Here is an 18,762-nt window from a genome sequence, read left to right as displayed (position 1 = left end):
GGCGAGGGCCCTGGGAGGGGCCAGTGGGCAGGAGGACTTGCAGAACAGAGACACCCAAGTCCCACAAGGAAGCTGCCCCTGCTGTCTCCTGGCTCACAGGTCAGCTGCGGCCAGAGCCTCCTGCAAGGAGATAAGGGAGCCTTGGGGAATTGGCGTCTGTATTAGTTCATTCTCGCACTGCTATAAAGAAACACCTGAGACTGGGTAATTTCTAATGAACATAGTTGTAATTGGCTCATTATTCTGCAGGCTGTACAGGAAGCATGATGCTGGCACCTGCTTGGCTTCTTGGGAAACTTACGCTCATGGTGGAAGGAGAAAGGGGAATCAGCACTCACATGGTGAGAGCAGGAGGACGAGAGAAAGGTGCTGGGGGCAGGACTGCACACATTTAACCATATCCTTCTACACGTTACCAAAGAGGGGTGTTGCTAAACCACTCACAACAAGTTTGCTCCATGAGCCAATCACCCCCACCAGACGCCGCCTCCAACACTGGGGGTTATATTTCAACATAAGTTTTGGACAGCGAAACAGATCCAAACCATGTAATTCCATTATATGGAATACTACCGCATAATGCGTTATCTATTATCATTAACTCAGATTAAAGACTGAAATTTAAGACCTAAAAGTACAGAACTCCAAGAAAAAAAAACAAACTGTTAATAACATTGGAATGAGCAATGACTTCTTGGATATGACACCAAAGGCACAAGCAATCGAAGCAAAATTAGGTGGGAGCACATCAAACTTAAAAACTTCTGTGTAGCAAAGGAGACCATCCACAGAGTGACAAGGCAACCTACGGAATGGGAGAAAATATTTGCCAGTCATATAACCGAGTTAATATCCAGAAACGTATAAAACAAGTCACATAACTCAACAATAAAAAAATAACTTGATTAAAAAATCAGGTGGGGTGCAGTGGCTTCTGCCTGTAATCTCAACACTTTTTGAGGCCAAGTGGGGAGGATTGCCTGAGGCCAGGAGTTTGAGATAAGTCTGGGCAACATATCGGGGCCCGTCTTTATCATTTTCTAAAAAAATTAGTTGGATGTAGTGGTCCATGCCATAAGTGAAAGCTACATGGGAGGCTGAGCTGGGAGGTTCACTAGAGCGCAGGAGTTCAAGACTAGCCTGGGGAACATAGGGAGATCCTGTCTCTAACAAAAAAAAAGAAAAAAATTAGCTGGATGTGGCAGCACTTGCCTGGAGTCCTACCTACTTGGAAGGCTGAGGTGGGAGGATTGCTTGAGCCCAGAGTTTGAGCCTGCAACGAAAGGCATGGTTGCAGTTTTCCAGAATGTCACAGAAATGGGATCATACCTTATGTGATCTTTTCAGACTGGCAGCTGCTTCTGCTTCTCCTTCTCCTCCTTCCTTCTCCTTCTCCTTCTCCTTCCTTCTCTTTTTCCTTCTCCTTCTCCTTTCTTCATCTTCTTCTGAGATGGAAAAAGAAAAGAAGCAGCAGCACGCTATAGCTCAGGCTGGAGTGCAACGATGTGATCTCGGCTCACTGTCACCTCTGCCTTCAGAGTTTGGTGATTCTCCTGCCTCAGCCTCCTGAGTAACTGGGATTACAGGCACCCACCACCATACCCAGCTAATTTTTGTATTTTTTATTAGAGATGGGGTTTCACCATGTTGGTCAGGCTTGTCTCGAACTCCTGACCTCAGGTGATTCACCCACCCCGGCCTCAAAATGCTGGGTTAAAGGCGTGAGCCACCACATCTCACACAGACTGGCTTCTTTTACTTAGCAATATGTATATCAGATTCATCTATGTCTTTGCATGGCTTTGTAGGTCACCCCTTTTTCTTGATGAATAGCATTTCGTTGCATGGATGTACTTTTTCTCTTTTTTTATTGCATTTTAGATTTTGGGGTACATGTGAAGAACATGCAAGATTGTTCCATAGATACATACATGGCAGTGTGGTTTGCTGCTTTCTTCCCCATCACCTATATCTGGCATTTTCTCTCCATGTTATCTCTCCCCAACTCCCCAACCACTGCTGCCGCTCCCCTATTTCTCCCCAACTGACCCTAGGGTGTGATGCTCCCTACCCTGTGTCCATGTGTTCTCATTGTTCAATACCCGCCTATGAGTGAGAACATGCGATGTTTAATTTTCCGTTCTTGTGTCAGTTTGCTGAGAAGGGTGGTTTCCAGGTTCATCCATGTCCCTACAAATGACATGAACTCATCGTTTTTGAAGGCTGCATAATATTCCATATTATGGAATAATACATATATGTGCCACATTTTCCCTTTCCAGTCTATCATCAATGGGCATTTGGGTTCGTTCCAGGTCTTTGCTATTGTAAACTGTGCTGCAGTGAACATTCGTGTGCATGTATCCTTATAGCAGAATGATTTATAATACTTTGAATATATACCCAGTAATGGGATTGCTGGGTCAAATGGAATTTCTATTTCTAGGTCCTTGAGGAATTGCCACACTATCTTCCACAATGGTTGAACAACTTACACTCCCACCAACAGTGTAAAAGTGTTCCTATTTCTCCACATCCTCTCCAGCATCTGTTGTCTCCAGATTTTTTAATGATCGCCATTCTAACTGGCATGAGATGGTATCTCAACATGGTTTTGATTTGCATTTCTCTAATGACCAGTGATGATGAGCTTTTTTTTCATATGTTTGTTGGCCTCCTGTGTGTCTTCTTTGTAAAGTGTCTGTTCATATCCTTCGCCCACTTTTGAATGGGCTTGTTTGTTTGTTTTTTTTTCTTGTAGATCTGTTTTAGTTCTTTGTAAATTCTGGATATCAGCTCCTTGTCAGATGGGTAGACTGCAAAAATTTTTTCCCATTCTACTGGTTGCCGATTCACTCTAATGACTGTTTCTTTTGCTGTGCAGAAGCTGTGGAGTTTGATTAGGTCCCATTTGCCTATTTGGACTTTGGTTGTCAATGCTTTTGGTGTTTTGGTCATAAAGTCCTTGCGTACGCCTATGTCCTGAATGGTTTTGCCTAGATTTTCTTCTAGGGTTTTTATGATGTTAGGTCTTATGCCTAAATATTTAATCCATCTGGAGTTAATTTTAGTGAAAGGTGTCAGGAAGGGGTCCAGTTTCTGCTTTCTGCACATGGCTAGCCAGTTTTCCCAACACTATTTATTAAACAGGGAGTCCTTTCCCCCTTGCTTGTTTTTGTCAGGTTTGTCAAAGATCAGATGGTTGTAGGTATGTTGTGTTGCCTTCGAGGTCTCTCTTCTGTTCCATTGGTGTATATCTCTATTTTGGTGCCAGTACCATGCTGTTTTGATTACTGTAGCCTTGTAGTATAGTTTGAAGTCTGGTACTGTGATGCCTCTCACTTTGTTTTTGCTTAGAATCGACTTGGCTATGTGTGCTCTTTTTTGGTTCCATATGAAGTTTAAGCTGGTTTTTCCAGTTCTGTGAAGAAGGTCATTGGTAGCTTGATGGGGATAGTGTTGAATCTGTAAATTACTTTGGGCAGTATGGCCATTTTCATGATATTGATTCTTCCTAACTATGAACATGTAATGTTTCTCCATCTGTTTGTGTCCTCTCTTATTTCATTGAGCAGTGGTTTGTAGTTCTCCTTGAAGAGGTCCTTGTTAGTTATATTTCTAGGTATTTTATTATCTTGGTAGCAATTGTGAATGGCAGTTCTTGATTTTGAATGGCAGTTCTTGATTGTGAGTGACAGTTCTCTCTTTAAGTCTGTCATTGGTGTATAGGAATGCTTGTGATTTTTGCACATTGATTTTGTATCCTGAGACTTTGCTGAAGTTGCTTATTAGTTTCAGGATATTTTGGGCTGAGACGATGGGGTCTTCTAGATATACAATCATATCATCTGCAAATAGAGACAATTAGACTTCCTCCTTTCCTATTTGAATACCCTTTATTTCTTTTTCTTGCCTGATTGCTCTGGCTAGAACTTCCAGTACTATACTGAATAGGAGTGGTGAGAAAGGGCATCCTTGTCTAGTGTCAGATTTTGAAGGGAATGCTTTCAGTTTTTGCCCATTCAGTATATTGGCTGTTGGTTTGTCGTAAATAACTTTTATTGTTTTGAGATATGTTCTGTCAATACCTAGTTTATTGAGAGTTTTTGGCATAAGGGGCTGTTGAATTTTGTCAAAGGCCTTCTCTGCATAAACTGAGATAATCGTGTGGTTTTGGTCTTTGCTTCTGTTTATGTGGTAAATTAGGTTTATAGGCTTGCATATGTTGAACCAGCCTTGCATCCCCAGCCTTGCATCCTACTTGATCATGGTGAATAAGCTTTTTGATGTACTGTTGCAATCGGCTTGCCAGCATTTTATTGAAGATTTTTGCATCTCTGTTCATCATGGATATTGGCCTGAAGTTTTCTTTTCTTGCTGAGTCTCTGCCGAGTTTTTGTATTAGGATGATGTTTGTCTCATAAAATGATTTGGAAATGATTCCCTCTTTTTGGATTATTTGGAATAGTTTCAGAAGGAATGGTACCAGTTCCTCTTTGTATGTCTGGTAGAATTCGGCTGTGAACCCATCTGGACCTGGGCTTTTTTGAGGTGGTAGGCTCTTAATTGCTGCCTCAACTTCAGACATTGCTTTTGGTCTATTCAGAGTTTCGGCTTCTTCCTGGTTTAGGCTTGGCAGGATGCAAGTGTCCAGGAATTTATCCATTTCTTCCAGGTTTACTAGTTTATGTGCATAGAGTTTTTTGTAATAATCTCTGATGATGGTTTGAATTTCTGTGTAATCTGGGGTGATATCCCCTTTATTGTTTTTTATTGCATCTATTGGATTATTCTCTCTTTTCTTTTTAATAGAGACAGGGTTTCACCATGTTGGTCAGACTGGTCTTGAACTCCTGATCTCAGGTGATCCACCTGCTTTGGCCTTCCATAGTGTTGGGATTACAGGTGTGAGCCCCCATGCCTGGCTTCCTTACCAATCTTGGTTCCTTTTATTTCATGTTCTTGCACTGACTGCATCCTGCAGCTCTCCGTGGCACATCAGAGGTGAGAGTACATGTCGTTGTATGCGAGGTGGCTTAGAGAGTGAATCCAGCCTTTCACCATTGAGGGTAGTGCTGAGTATGATTTTCCCTAGATGCTCTTTGTCGGGTTGAGACGTTCCCTTCTGTTCTGAGTTCGTTGGGTATTTTTCATTATGAAAGGGTGTTGGATTTTGTTGAATTGGACATGTTGAGATGATCCTATGTTTTGTTTTTTTTATTTTATTGATGTAGTGTATTATAGTAATGGAGTTTTGGTTTTGAATCAACCTTGCATCCCTACGATAAATCTTACTTGTTTATGGCGTATGATCATCTTTATACATTGCTGGATCCAGTTTGCCAGTATTTTGTTGAGGGAATTTGTATGTGCATGAGAATGTTGTGGGTTCCTGAGGCAGTTCACACAACACTTTGAAAGGCTGAGGTGGGCAGATCATTTGAGGTCAACAGTTCAAGAACAGCCTGGGACAACTTGGTAAAACCCCATCTGTGGACCAGGTGCAGTGGCTCACGCCTGTAATCCCAGCACTTTGGGAGGCTGAGATGGGTGGATCACGAGGTCAAGAGATCGAGACTATCCCGGTCAACATGGTGAAACCCTTTCTCTACTAAAAATACAAAAATTAGCTGGGCATGGTGGCGTGTGCCTGTAATCCCAGCTACTCAGGAGGCTGAGGCAGGAGAATTGTCTGAACCCAGGAGGCGGAGGTTGTGGTGAGCCAAGATCGCGCCATTGCACTCCAGTCTGGGTAACAAGAGCGAAACTCCATCTTGGAAAAAAAAAAAAAGAAAAGAAAAGAAAAGAAAACAACAACTAAAAAAAACCCCATCTGTACTGAAAATACAAAAATTACCCAGGCATGGTGGTGTGCACTTGTAGTCCTAGCTACTTGGGAGGCTGAGGCAGGAGAATCACTTGAACCTGGGAAGCAGAGATTGCAGTGAGCCGAGATTGTGCCACTGCACTCCAGCCTGGGTGACAGAGCAAGGCTCTGTCTCAAAAGAAAGAGAGAGAGAGAGAGAGAGACAGAGAGAGAGAGAGAGAGAAAGAGAGAGAGATTGATTGAACGAACATTGTAATAATGATAACTTATGGTTTTGTTTGCCATTTTATGAAAAAAAAATTTAGGTAATTTATAAAACATAAAATACACCTACTTTAAAGTTTATAATTCATTGATTTTTAGTGTATCCACGGTAACGCAGGTTTTGACTCTAATCGAAAACATTTTGTCATCACTATTAGCAGTCACTCTCCCACTGTCCCTTTTCCTGGCTCCTGGCCCCCATGAGCCTCTTTCTGTCTGTGGATTGGTTTGTTCTCAACATTCTGTATCAGTGGACCCTTGGCCGTGGCCGTTGGTGTCTGTCTTCCCCCCCAGTGCATGCTGTTCTTGAGCTTCATCAGGTTGCAGCATGAGTCAGGACAGAGGTCTGTTTGTGGGCGGTTTTCAGTGTCACACAATGCATGTCCTGCCTGGGGCAAAACAGCCTTCACCCTGCAAGCGATCCTGGGTGGGAAGCAGCACCTGTGGTGGTCCCACACATGTGCCGCACCCAATGCTCTCCAGCCCTCAGAGGCGGAGACAAAGCCCCTTCCCTGCTCACCGAACGGACTCTGACCAGTGCTTGCTCTTGGCTGCCACCCTGTGATGTCCAGCAGCAGGACTTGGACTGGCCGAGCTAACCCTGCTTCTGTTCCTCCACAGGTGTCCTCGCTGGGGAGGCAGAGCCCTCGCGTGGTCTCCTGCCTTGCACACAGCCTGTGCCCTGAAGAACCTGGCTTGCTGAAAGCAGCAGGTATCTTCCTCCCTCCTCCCCCCACCCAGGTCTGCCAAGGCCTTTGTGGCTGTTGAGAGACAGAATGCCCACCAGGCCTGGCTGAGTTGTGACCAGCACACTGGCTTCCAGAGTCCAGGGTGTTCCAGCTCCCATCCGTCCAGATGGAGGTGTGGGGAGCATGATCAGGACTCCATCTTCCTGTTCTCTAGCAGAGGCAGGGAGCCCAAGCCACCCGAGACCATCCTCAGAGCCCGGACCTCCACCAGAGGACCCCGACACAGGCCTGCACCAAGCTGAGGGCCACCTCATCTTGCCGAGGTGCTGGGGTTGGGGGTTTGCTGAGGGATGCAGGCTGGAGAAGGTGGAGCCAGGGAGACAGGCAGACCCTGGTTCCTTGCACCTCCCTGCACCGATGCTGCTTGCCCGAGGGGCATTGAGGTCCCAGGCCACCTGCTGGCCACCTGTGCTGGGCCCACAGGGTGGAATGTGGTTGGGCAAGTGTCTCGGTGACTGCTCCTTCTTCACTTTGCTGCACTCCCATGGGCCAAATGTAGGGCTTCCTATCTTCACAGCGTAAATCTCGTCCACACCTCAGTCTCCAAAGAAGGCATTGCTATCCCTATTTTCCCTACATGGCTCCTCCAGGGATGCCGTGGTCACTGAGGGTCCAGGCGCACCCAGGCAGCTCTAGGTCATTCCTTCACTCTAGCGAGGTGCCTGCCACACGGGGTCTTCCACATCCCGCAGCTGCCTGGTCTGTGTGTGGTGCGCCCCTCTGTGTCCAGCCACCCAGGCTCTGTGTCTGCCCTCCTAGAGGCTTCCTGCCCTGGACCCCAGGCCCTCAGGCCCCCAGCCTTGGGCTATACTGCTCCCTGTCTGGATTGATTGAACCCTGGCTATTTCCTTTTGTTTGTTTTAAAGTCTGACTGATTGGAGACTAAACGAGGAGCGAAATGGTGACACACCCCAGTTCTTTCGAGGAAACCCTGGGTCTGATGACAGCCGCCATCTGTTGGGCCGTGTGTGTCACACGGCAGCTTCACGTGGCCCTGCAGGTGGAGCATTGGAGGCTGGGGTTGTCCAGGTCCCACCGGCACTGCCCCTGCATGGTCCTTGATGCTGTGCTGACCCATGCAGGTGAGGGTTCGGCATCACCCATTTCAGGAGCCATGGAGCCCAGCATGCACTCAGCTTCAATGAGTCCTGATGCTCCCCCCACCCTAACGACATGGGTGTCTGTCTCCTTCTAGTCCGCACTCTCCAAATTCTCACAGACTTCCTTGTTCAGGAAGACAAGCAGTCCCTCAGAAAGACACCCCCTTATAAAAAAAACCTTGGAATTAGTGTGTGCAGTTCACCAACTGTTGTGGGGTGTCCCAGCAGGGACCCACGTGGGAGGCTGGCCCTGTGGTGCAGAGGGCCTCACCCATAGGGCTTCCCCTGCCCCAGGCACCCCCAGTCTGTGAAGGGTGGTTGGGACAGGCGGGCAAGGTGCTCATCTGCTCTGCCGTCTTCTCCCCAGCGGTGCCCATAGGCTCTGGAGATCATCAGTTCAACCTCGCGGAGATCCTGTCACAGAACTACAGTGTTGAGGGGGAGTGCGAGGAGCCTTCGAGGTGCTCAGACAAGCCCAAGGAGGAGCTGGAAAAGGACTTCATCTTTCAGGTACTTGGCCGAGGTGATCCCGTTCCCGTGTTGGGTGGAGCCCTCTGGGGTCAGCTTCACAGTTTCTGTGCAGTCGGATTTATGTTGGCAAGTGCTAAATTGTGCATCTCTCTGCAGAGTGCCAGGCACCATCCTAGGAGCTGAATTCAGTGGTGACCGGGTCTTTCATGGGGCTCTCTGAGCAGCACGGTGGCCGGGCATTAAGCCAGCTGCTCTCAAACTCTCTGGTCTCAGAATCCAATTTGTACTCTTAAAAATTATTGAGCGTACCGAGGCAGTGTAGACTGGGGGAAAAAAATTATTGAGAGTTTTGGCCGGGCGCAGTGGCTCACAACTGTAATCCCAGCACTTTGGGAGGCTGAGGCTGGCAGATCACCCGGGATCAGGAGTTTGAGACCAGCCTGGCCAACATGGTAAAACCCCACTGCCACTAAAAATGCAAAAATTAGCTGGGCATGTCACATACGCCTATAGTCCCAGCTCTTCAGCGGGCTGAGGCAGGAGAATCACTTGAATCTGGGAGGTGGAGGTTGCAGTGAGCTGAGATAGCGCCATTGCACTGGAGCCTGGGTTGACAGAGTGAGACCCTGTCTCAAAAAAAAATAATTATTCAGAGTTTTAAGGAGCTTTGTTAATGGGTTTTATCTATTGCTTTTTTACTACATTAAAAGTTAAAATTGACATGTATTAATACTTATTTGCTAACTCATTTTAAAATATCATGAATAGGCTGGGTGTGGTGGCTCATACCTGTAATTCCAGCACTTTGGGAGGCAAGGGTGGGAGAATCACGAGGTCAAGAGATAGAGACCATCTGGGCCAACATGGTGAAACCCCATCTCTACTAAAAACACAAAAATTAGCTAGGCATGGTGGCATGCACCTGTAGTCCCAGCTACTCGGGAGGCTGAGGCAGGAGAATTGCTTGAACCCAGGAGGCAGAGTTTGCAGTGAGCCGAGATTGTGCTACTGCACTCCAGCTTGGCACCTGGCGACAAAAAAAAAAAAAAAAAAAAAAAAAAAAAAAAAAAAAAAAAAATTAAAATACATAAATAAAAAAATAGCTTGAACAAGTCAGTTACATGTTAATATAAATACTTTTGTGAAAATTAAAGAAAACCTCTGTGTTCCAAAAGAAAAAACAATTAGTGCAAAGAATGAATTTTTAGTTTTCCAAATCTCTTTGAATACAGAAGCATATATGAAAGTCCATCTTCTGTCTTTTTTATTTTTTTTTGACAGAGTCTTGCTCTGTTGACCAGACTGGCGTGCACTGGTGTGATCTCGGCTCACTGCAACCTCCACCTTCTGGATTCAAGTGATTCTCCTGCCTCAGCCTCCTAAGTAGCTGGGATTACAAGTGCATGCCACCACGCCCAGCTAATATTGTTTTTGTATTTTTAGTAGAGACAGGGTTTCACCATGTTGGCCAGGATGGTCTTGATCTTCTGACCTCATGATCCACCCACCTCACCCTCCCAAAGTGCTGGGATTACAGTCGTGAGCCACTGGGCCTGGCCTAACCTTTTGATTTTATTTATTTTTATTTTGTAGAGGTCTTGCTATTTTGCTAGGTCTGGTCTCAAACTCTTGACCTCAAGCAATTTTTCTGTGTGGGTCTCCCAAAGTACTGGGAGTATAGGTGTGAGGCACCGTACATGACTCAAGTTCTTTCTTTCTTTTATGTTTTGAGACAGAGTGGGGCCCTTTTGCCCATGCTGGAGTGCAGTGGCACATTCTCAGCTCACTGCAACCTCCACCTCCCAGGTTCAAGTGATTGCCTTGCCTCAGCCTCCCGAGTAGCTGGGACTACAGGAGCCCACCAGTGTGCCCAGCTAATTTTTGTGTTTTTAGTAGAGATGGAATTTCAACATGTTGGCCAGGCTGATCTTAAACGCCTGACCTCAAAGTGATCCTCCTGCCTCGGCCTCTTATGCTTGGATTACAGGGTGAGCCATGCCCAGCCCGCTTCTGTCTTTTAAGGGAGATGTTAGTCTGTTGTGATAAGGTGTTATGGTTGAAGTACACATACAGCCTCATACAGTACTGTTGTTGGAAAAGGAAGGTGTATTTAACAGCTTTTCAGATAATTGGGTGTTATTCTTTGATGCCACAGCAAAACTCAGCAAATGGTAGTTTTGTGGAGTGGAATCTGAGACTGTTACCAGTGAACCTCATTGTTGCAGAGGCAGAGAGGTCCGTGAACAGGTCCCGCAGAGTGGCTTCTGGTGCTGCTCTCTGTCCTCATGTGGTGGACAGAGAACCCGAGGGAGCCCTCTGGTGTTTTTCGTAAAAGGTTACTAATCCTGCTGGATCAGGGCCCCACCCTCATGGCCTCACTGAACCTTAGTCACTTCTGTAAACGCCTCATCTCCAGATACAGTCGTGTTGGGGGTTAGGGTTGACTGTAACAGTTAATGTCACCGCCGACCTCATCACAAGTTTTGTAAATGTTGGAAATTTGGCAAGTTCATGTTGTCAAACTCGTTTGTCAAAGTCTTGAGTTCTACGGTTGCAGCAGTTAGGTCAGCTGTTTCCTCTGAAGTAGCATCCCCCCTTGCCTGCCTGTGAGTCTCCTGTCCGAGTGGCTGTAGTAGGCCAGCACTCTTGAGGTGAAAGGACAGGAAGGGCCCCCTCGCCTCACCACCCATTCTGCCCGTGCTTCCTTGAAGGAGCCCCTCACCCTGGTAGGCAGCAGCTGCTCTGCTTCCCATGCCCTCACACAAAACATGGAGGTGTCTGCTCAGGATGTGACTTCGCAGAATGTGCCCACCATCTTCTGAAATGAAGCTGGGGAGTTTGCTTTTGGTCTGTGAGGGATAGGCAGTGGTGCCCTGGCTGTGGCTTCCACGGGCGCTGGGCCGTTGCCTGCTGCTGGTGCGGCACCATCAGTGTGAGGGTCAGTGAGGCCCAGCATGGAAACCACAGCTTAGTGCTCTTCGGACAGACCTTCACCCTGGCGCCCAGGGGCCTTGGGACCACCGTCTCAGCCCTCCCACCCACATACTCCTGGCGGTCATGGGCATACAGAATCTGTTCTGTCTGTGGGGTCCTGTGAGAACTAAAGGGGGACTTGCTATGGACGTTCCACCTGGGGAAGGGCTGGGAATGGGCCGGGAGGTTCTTTGTGGACTTGAAGCCCCAGGAGGAGTCTGGGCAGGAGCTGGGGTGGAGGAGAGGCCAGTGCTGACATCCTGAGAGAATGATAGGGAGGGTTCAGGAAGATGGATGCTGAGAGTGAACCCCGGGGCCGGGTGGAGTCTGAGCAGGCAGCTGTAACCTCAGTCGTGAAGAGGCTCTGATGATGGGGGCGTGGGGATTTGAAAACAGTGCTGGAGAGGGTGAAGTCTCTCCCTTCCTGGGAGTTATGTGCCCTTCCACTTCCTGGCAGCCTGCACGGGCTCAGCATCAAGCTGTGTTTTCATCACGGCACTCTTGTTCCCATTCGTGATGGTGATTTCTCTGGTTACACATTTTTGACCCAGTGTGAATCGACAGCTTCTCCATTATATTTATCAAGCATCCATCTGTTTGTGTACTTTTCTTCTTCTTTTTTAATTTTTAATTTTGAGACAGAGTCTCACTGTGTCACCCAGGCTGGAGTGAAGTGGTGCGGTCTTGGCTCACTGCAACCTCTGCCTCCCAGGTTCAGGTGATTCTCCTGCCTCATCCTCCCGATTAGCTGGGACGATAGGAGGCATGTAGCTTATTTTTAGTGGAGATGACATTTTGCCATGTTGCCCAGGCTGGTCTTGAACTCCTGGCCTCAAGTGATCTGCCCTCCTTGGCCTTCCAAAATGCTGCCTGTTTATGTAGTTTCCTGAGGTTTTTTTTTTTTTTTTTTTAAATCAGGAGTAAATGTCAGATTTTACCAAATGGCTTTCAGGTTATGTTTTTCCCCTTTAATAAAGTGATGTTGAGTTAAAATAGTGCCATCCTTGTATTCCTGTCATTCACCCTGTGCGAGGAGGCACTGTAGGCAGGGTGGTGCCCTCTTCTCCGGCCGGTGACCCCTGTGTTACAATGCCTCTCTGAGGGATTGTGAAGGAGCTCTCGGATGAGGGGCTGAGCCTGAGGTCTGGCTGGGGAGTGCTGCATGTCAGGAGCTGCTGTGGGTGTGTCAGAGTAGCCCTGGTTGTAGCCAGCAAGGCTCAGGTAAGGGAGAGGGGACAGGAGCCCCCTGAGTAGTCCCTCCTGATGGGGCCCTGTTCGCCTCCCTAACTCAGAGCAGTGACACGCCCTTCGATGAGCTCCTTGCACTCTATGGCTACGAGGCCTCAGACCCCATCTCAGAGCAGGAAAGTGAGGGTGGCGACATGGCTCCCAACCTCCCAGACATGACCCTGGACATGGTGAGTGAGTGCTCTTCCTGGAAATGGCCCCCAGCAGAGGTGTGGAGACCGGGGCTTCCTCTCAGCAGGGTGCATTCCGTGAGAGGAGGGCAAAGGCCCCCAGAACAAGTCAAATGTGCCACCTGTACCACTCTGCCAAGGTTAGAATGACCATGGGCATGAGGCTGGACCCTGGCCTTAACCCCGGGCCACGTGTCCTTCTGGCATGGGTGGGTGGAGGGGCAATTGGGGCCTATCCTGGAGAAGTGCACCTGGGAAGGCATAGGAATTATGACCTGGCCGCCTCCTCAGGACTGGGCTCTCTGACATTAGGTACCCAGAGGTCACCACTTGAGGCCTGGGCATTTGGAGCAGGGGAAGGCTGCATTGCAGAAGGTTAACACCAAATGCACGGCCGAGAAAGAGCCACGTGCTCTGGGCGGTGCCCAGTGGTAGCTCTGACTGTTCCCAGTGCTGGTGGGTGGGTGTGAGCTCTCCCGTGTTGTGCACCCTTGGGTACCTCCAGCTCTTTACCTGTGTAATGGGAATAGCGCCCCACATGTCCAGTTCCACCCCTGCTTCCATCCCCTCAACACCGTGCACCCTCAGCCACCTCCGTTTTCTTTTCTGCAGAATGGGCATAGGCCCCACGTGAGCCTCAGGGAGCCCCCAGCCTCTTCACTGTTGTTATCGTTAGTGTTATCCCAAGACTGCTAAACTGTAAAACGTCCTTTGCTTTTTTATTAAAAGGAACAAATAGCGAAGGATTTGCTTTCAGGGGAAGAAGAGGAAGAGATGCAGCCATCTGCTAATGACCTCACCCCAACTGTGACCTCCCACGAGGCTTCCGACCTCTTCCCAAACCGGAGTGGATGTAGGTGACTCTGTTCCAATCCTCTCCCATGCCCAGGCCCCAGGCCAGGCAGGGGTGATGCTGATGAAGGGTGCAGGCCAAGAACTCATTATGGATGAGGGGGTCTGCCTGGTGGGGAGCATTGGTATCCCCATGGGGGTGCCTTGTTCTGCCCCATCCTGGCCAGTGAGCAGAGACTCTCAGAGCAATTCAGTTTAAACAAGCAGGGAATGTGTTGGTTTCCACAGCAGATCTAGAGACAGCATCCCCATAGCCATCCTCCCCTACAGGCCTGTGCACTGGCTTTCCTGGGAGCTGACAGCTGAGGCCCAGCAGTACAGCAGCCACGTGGAAGGGAAGGGAAGGCCTCTTTCTTCAGAGTGCACCCCGGGTCCTGGGTTCTGTGCCCATCCATGTCCCAGTGTCTGGCCAGGGAGGGAGTCACAGCCTGGGGATCAGGTGGATGGAGAGTGGGAGTAAAGTGTCTTTGCCTGGAGAATGGGCTGTGCAGGCTGGAGGACCTGCCTCCATTTTCCCAAAGTTTGTTTCCTGGCTGATAAAGTCAAAGAGCCTGGCTCTTCCTGCCAACAAATGTAAGAAGGTACGTGGCTCTGCTTCTCCCCAACCTTGTATCAACTGCAGTCATAGCAGTGGGGTCCTGCTGAGCCCTCTCCCTGGACATGTGTCCCTTCTCAGAGGAGCGACATGCTGCTCAACCCTGGGGTAGGCTGGGACTGGAGCCCCGGTTCCTGCTGCTGACCCAGACTGTCTCTCCTCTGACATACTATCCTGGCCTGCCAGGCCAGTGTCAGGGCACAGCCTCCCCTCACATATACAGGCCTCTGCCTCCCATCCTCAGACCCCAGAACTGGCATCAGCAGGTAGATTGCACACATGGGTCTGGGATCTGAATGGCAGCCCCTCCGCCCTAGCTGGCCACAGCACATGGCAGCCAGCCTCCCTCCTGTGCCAGATGCTTCCTCAGTGTCCTGATTCCCAGGCCCTTGTTTGCAGGAGATTATGGTGGGACCTCAGTTCCAAGCTGACCTCAGCAGCCTGCACTTGAACTGGCCCTGTGAGAAGAGTGCATGGGGCCTGGGGCTGGAAACTCCCTTCTGCAGGGGAGTGGTCCAGTTGGATGGCAGATCGTTGGACAGTCTGAGGGGCCCAGCCTGGTCAGGTGCCCACCCTTTGTGGCTTGCTGGGCAGCCGAGCCTGTGGCTTCAGGAAGTGAAGGCTCTCTTGACTGCGGTGGGCCTGTCGATGCCTGGCCCTGCCCACTCTGTCCAGCTCTGTCCGTCTCTTGGGGTCTGCTCCTGTCAACCCGTGCAGTCAGACCATCCTGCCCCGCCCTTGACTCCAGCCATCTCCTCCAAGCGGGGGCCACTGCCTTCACCGGCTCTGCCCCAAGGCGCCTCCTCAGGAGCCCCTGGTCAGATGGGTTCTCCGGAGAGACCTGCTGGGTGTCATGCGGCTTCCCCTGCCTGGCTCCCCACCTCTGCAGGGCACACTCTGTCCTGGACCTGAACTTCATCTTTTCCCCACTAGAGTTCAGAGCCAAGCCTCTTTGGCCCCTTCCAGGCATGGACTCACTTGCCCACTGACTTGGGTCTTGTCTTTTCCTGGAGCCCTCAGAGGCCCTGGGCCGGTGCTCCTAGTTCAGGAGCCTTCTCTAATGTGATTCCATGACTGGGATGGACCCGTGTGAGAGGGGGACGGAGGCAGGCAGGTGCAGCCAAGCTGAAACATTCAGAAAGCAGGGTCTAAGGGGACATGGGACCCTCACCCAGAAAAGGCACCTGCAGTCACAGTCTGGGTGGAGCCCTGGCCTTGGAGCCTGTTGTCAGGGCCCTTTCCAAACCCTGACTCACCCCATGAGGGTGCCCCGTCCTCGGCAGCCAGCACCACTTCAGCCATGGGACGCCACTGGCTGCTCCCACTCTGTGTGACGTCTGTGCTGTTGGAGTCATCTGTGTGCTTGTGTGTCGAGTATTGCACTGTGATGCTTGGTTTGGGTGCCATGTTTGCCCATCCCTCCTGCCATGGGCTGCTGTCATGGTTGGGTCCATGTGTGGTCCATGAATGCCCTTGTGCCTGGTTTGTGGATAGAGCACTCAGTTCTCGATGGACAGCAGGGAGTCGCTCGGTAGGCATGTGCTGGGGTCACGTGTGCTGCCCGAGTTTCTCACTCATGATTTGTGGGAGTCGCTCACATTCTCGGCGTTTGATCCCGAGGATGAATTTGCCTGAGTTGAGATGGACTCTTGTTGCATCGTGTCTTTCATTGGCATTTCCCTGGAGAGTGTGCTCGCCATTTGGATATTCTCTTTGTGAGTGCCCAAAGCTTTCCCTGTTTCTGACTTGGGTGGTCTTTCTCTCTGATTTGTGGAGTGACTCATGCATTCTGGAAGTGAGTCCTCTGTGGGCTTTGCACACTGCTGCTGTCTCCTCCAGTTTGTGGCTTGCCCATTGACTCTCTTGGTGGTGTCTTCAGTAAAGTCCAGCTTACAGATCTTCATTTTAAAAGTAATGTGTTTTTGTCCTATTTAAGAGTCTTTGCTTACTTTCAGGCTCTTGAAGGTATTCTTCCACGTTTCATTCTAGAAGCTTTATTGTGTTCCTTTCACATTTAAGACTGTGATCCAACTTAATTTAAATTTTGGTGTATGGTGGCCAGGGCTTTGGCTCACCCTGTAATCCCAGCACTTTGGGAGGCCAAGGCAGGTGGATCACTTGAGGTCGGGAGTTTGCGACCAGCCTGTCCAACATGGTGAAACCCTGTCTCTACTACAAATAAAAAAAAAAAAAGCCAGGCATGATGGCACTTGCCTGTAGTCCCAGATACATGGGAGGTTGAGGCAGGAGAATTGCTTGAACCACAAGGTGGAGGTTGCAGTGAGCTGAGATTGCACCACTGCACTCCAGCCTGGGCCACAGAGTGAGACTCCATCTCAGAAAAAAAAAAAAATGAATTTTGGTGTATGGCGTTAGATGGTATGAGGTGTGGGTTAGGGAGCTGTTTTTCCATATAGATATGCAGTTGCTCCAGCACCACACATTGAAAAGACTGTGGCCAGGCACGGTGGCTCTGTCTCCAAAAGGAAAAAAAAGTCCATTCTCTCCCCCACTGAGTTGCAGCGATGCCTTTGTGATAAATAAGTGTCTGCACAGTGTCTCCCTTCTCTCACACTGAGTCATGCCACACTGTCACAATTGTTCCACGTTACACGTAAGTCCGAGGTGGTGCAAGTCGTCCAACTTTGTAAGTTTTCATTGTATGTAGATAAGTTTGAGTAAAATTATTTTTTCGGCAACTGACAGGTTTTATTATTATTTATTTATTTTAGAGACAGAGTTTCACTCTTGTTGCCCAGGCTGGAATGCAATGGCGCAATCTCAGCTCACCACAACCTGCACCTCTCAGGTTCAAGTGGTTCTCCTGCCTCAGCCTTGGCCTCCCAAAGTGCTGGGATTAGAGGTGTGAGCCACCACATCCAGCCCTGACAAGTTTTAATCTTAAAACTTAGGTAGATATACAACTTGTCAATCGCCTCAAAAATATTTGCTAGGGTTTTGATTAGGCTTGCATTGAATCTTTAATTTGGGGAGAATTGATATTTTACTCTGTGGGTTGTTACCTCTCTGGTAAGACCTTTAATCTTAGCAATGTTATGGTTTTCAGTGTAGCATCTTTTTTTTTCGAAAGGGAGTCTCCGTTCGTCGCCCAGGCTCGAGTGCAATGGCGCGATCCCAACTCCCTGCAACCTCCACCCCCCAGGTTCAAGCAGTTCTCCTGCCTCAGCTTCTGGAGTAGCTAGAATGGCAGGGGCCCGCCACCACACCCAGCTATTTTTTGTATTTTTAGTAGAGACAGGGTTTCACCATGTTGGCCAGGCTGGTCTCCAACTCCTGACCTCAAGTGATTGACATGGTTTGGCCTTCCAAAGTGCTGGGATTACAGGCGTGAGCCACCGTCCCTGGCCCTGGTTTACATTTCCCTTCAGACTGGGAAGGTGTTCTGTCTTCTGGCTCGCCCTACCTCCCGTGGAAAACCTTCAGTCCTCTCTTGGTTTTTTCTCTGCCAGCTTTGACGACATTTTGCTCCCACTGGTTTTGAGCAGTTTGGCAAGGACGTTCTGTGGTAGACGCTGACAGTGTGTAGCCTTTGTGGCCGGCCTCTTCCATATTCATTTCAGGCCCCTCCATATCTTTCTGTGGCTCAACAGCCTATTTCTTTTTCTTTCTTTCTTTCTTTCTTTCTTTCTTTCTTTCTTTCTTTCTTTCTTTCTTTCTTTCTTTCTTTCTTTTCTTTCTTTTTTTCTTTCTTTCTTCTTTGTTTTCTTTTTTTGAGATGGAGTCTCCCTCTTGTTGCCCAGGCTGGAGTGCAGCAGTGCAATCTTGGCTCACCACAACGTCTGCCTCCCAGGTTCAAGCGATTCTCCTGCCTCAGCCTCCCAAGTAGCTGGGACTACAGGCACGCACCACCACGCCTGGCTAATTTTTGTAGTTTTAAGTAAAGATGGGGTTTCTCCATGTTGGTCAGGCTGGTCTCGCACTGCTGGGGTTACAGGCATGAGCCAGCACACCCCACTCCTCCTTCTCTTTTGAAGTAGATTTTTAGAGGATACAGAATTCTGAGTGGACAATTTTTTTCTTTTGGTGTGTTAAAGTTCTGTTCATGCCTGCTTTCTATTGTTTCTGATGAGGAATTTTCTCATTCTTCTGTTTTTCTCAATATATGTAGGGGGAAACCCTGAAAGTGCCCTGGCAAGGATCTGGAGCCTCAGCCTGTTCCCATATAAATACTGATTTAGAAGAGAATTAGAAAGGTAGGCACATAGTTATTCCTTTATATAATCGTATATAATCTTACAGTTACCTGTAAAGACATATACTCAATATAACCTTTAATCTTACTAATGACTCTTGGGTTATGAAGCATGTAACTGAGGTGACACTGTGAACAAAGTGATCCTAAGTCATGATGCCCTAAGCCCTCTGTCATACCCGCATAGGGTTGCTGGAGGGCTCCTCGGCTGTGCGCAGTACCCGTTCTCGGGAAGCTCCTCGCGGCCCTGGGGAAGTGCCTGCTGTTTAGCCAGCTAGGGGAGGAGGCGTCCAAAATGGC

Source organism: Saimiri boliviensis, chromosome 12 (genome assembly GCF_048565385.1).
Source record: "Saimiri boliviensis isolate mSaiBol1 chromosome 12, mSaiBol1.pri, whole genome shotgun sequence".
Lineage (NCBI taxonomy): Eukaryota > Metazoa > Chordata > Mammalia > Primates > Cebidae > Saimiri > Saimiri boliviensis.
This window is presented reverse-complemented; position numbering follows the sequence as displayed.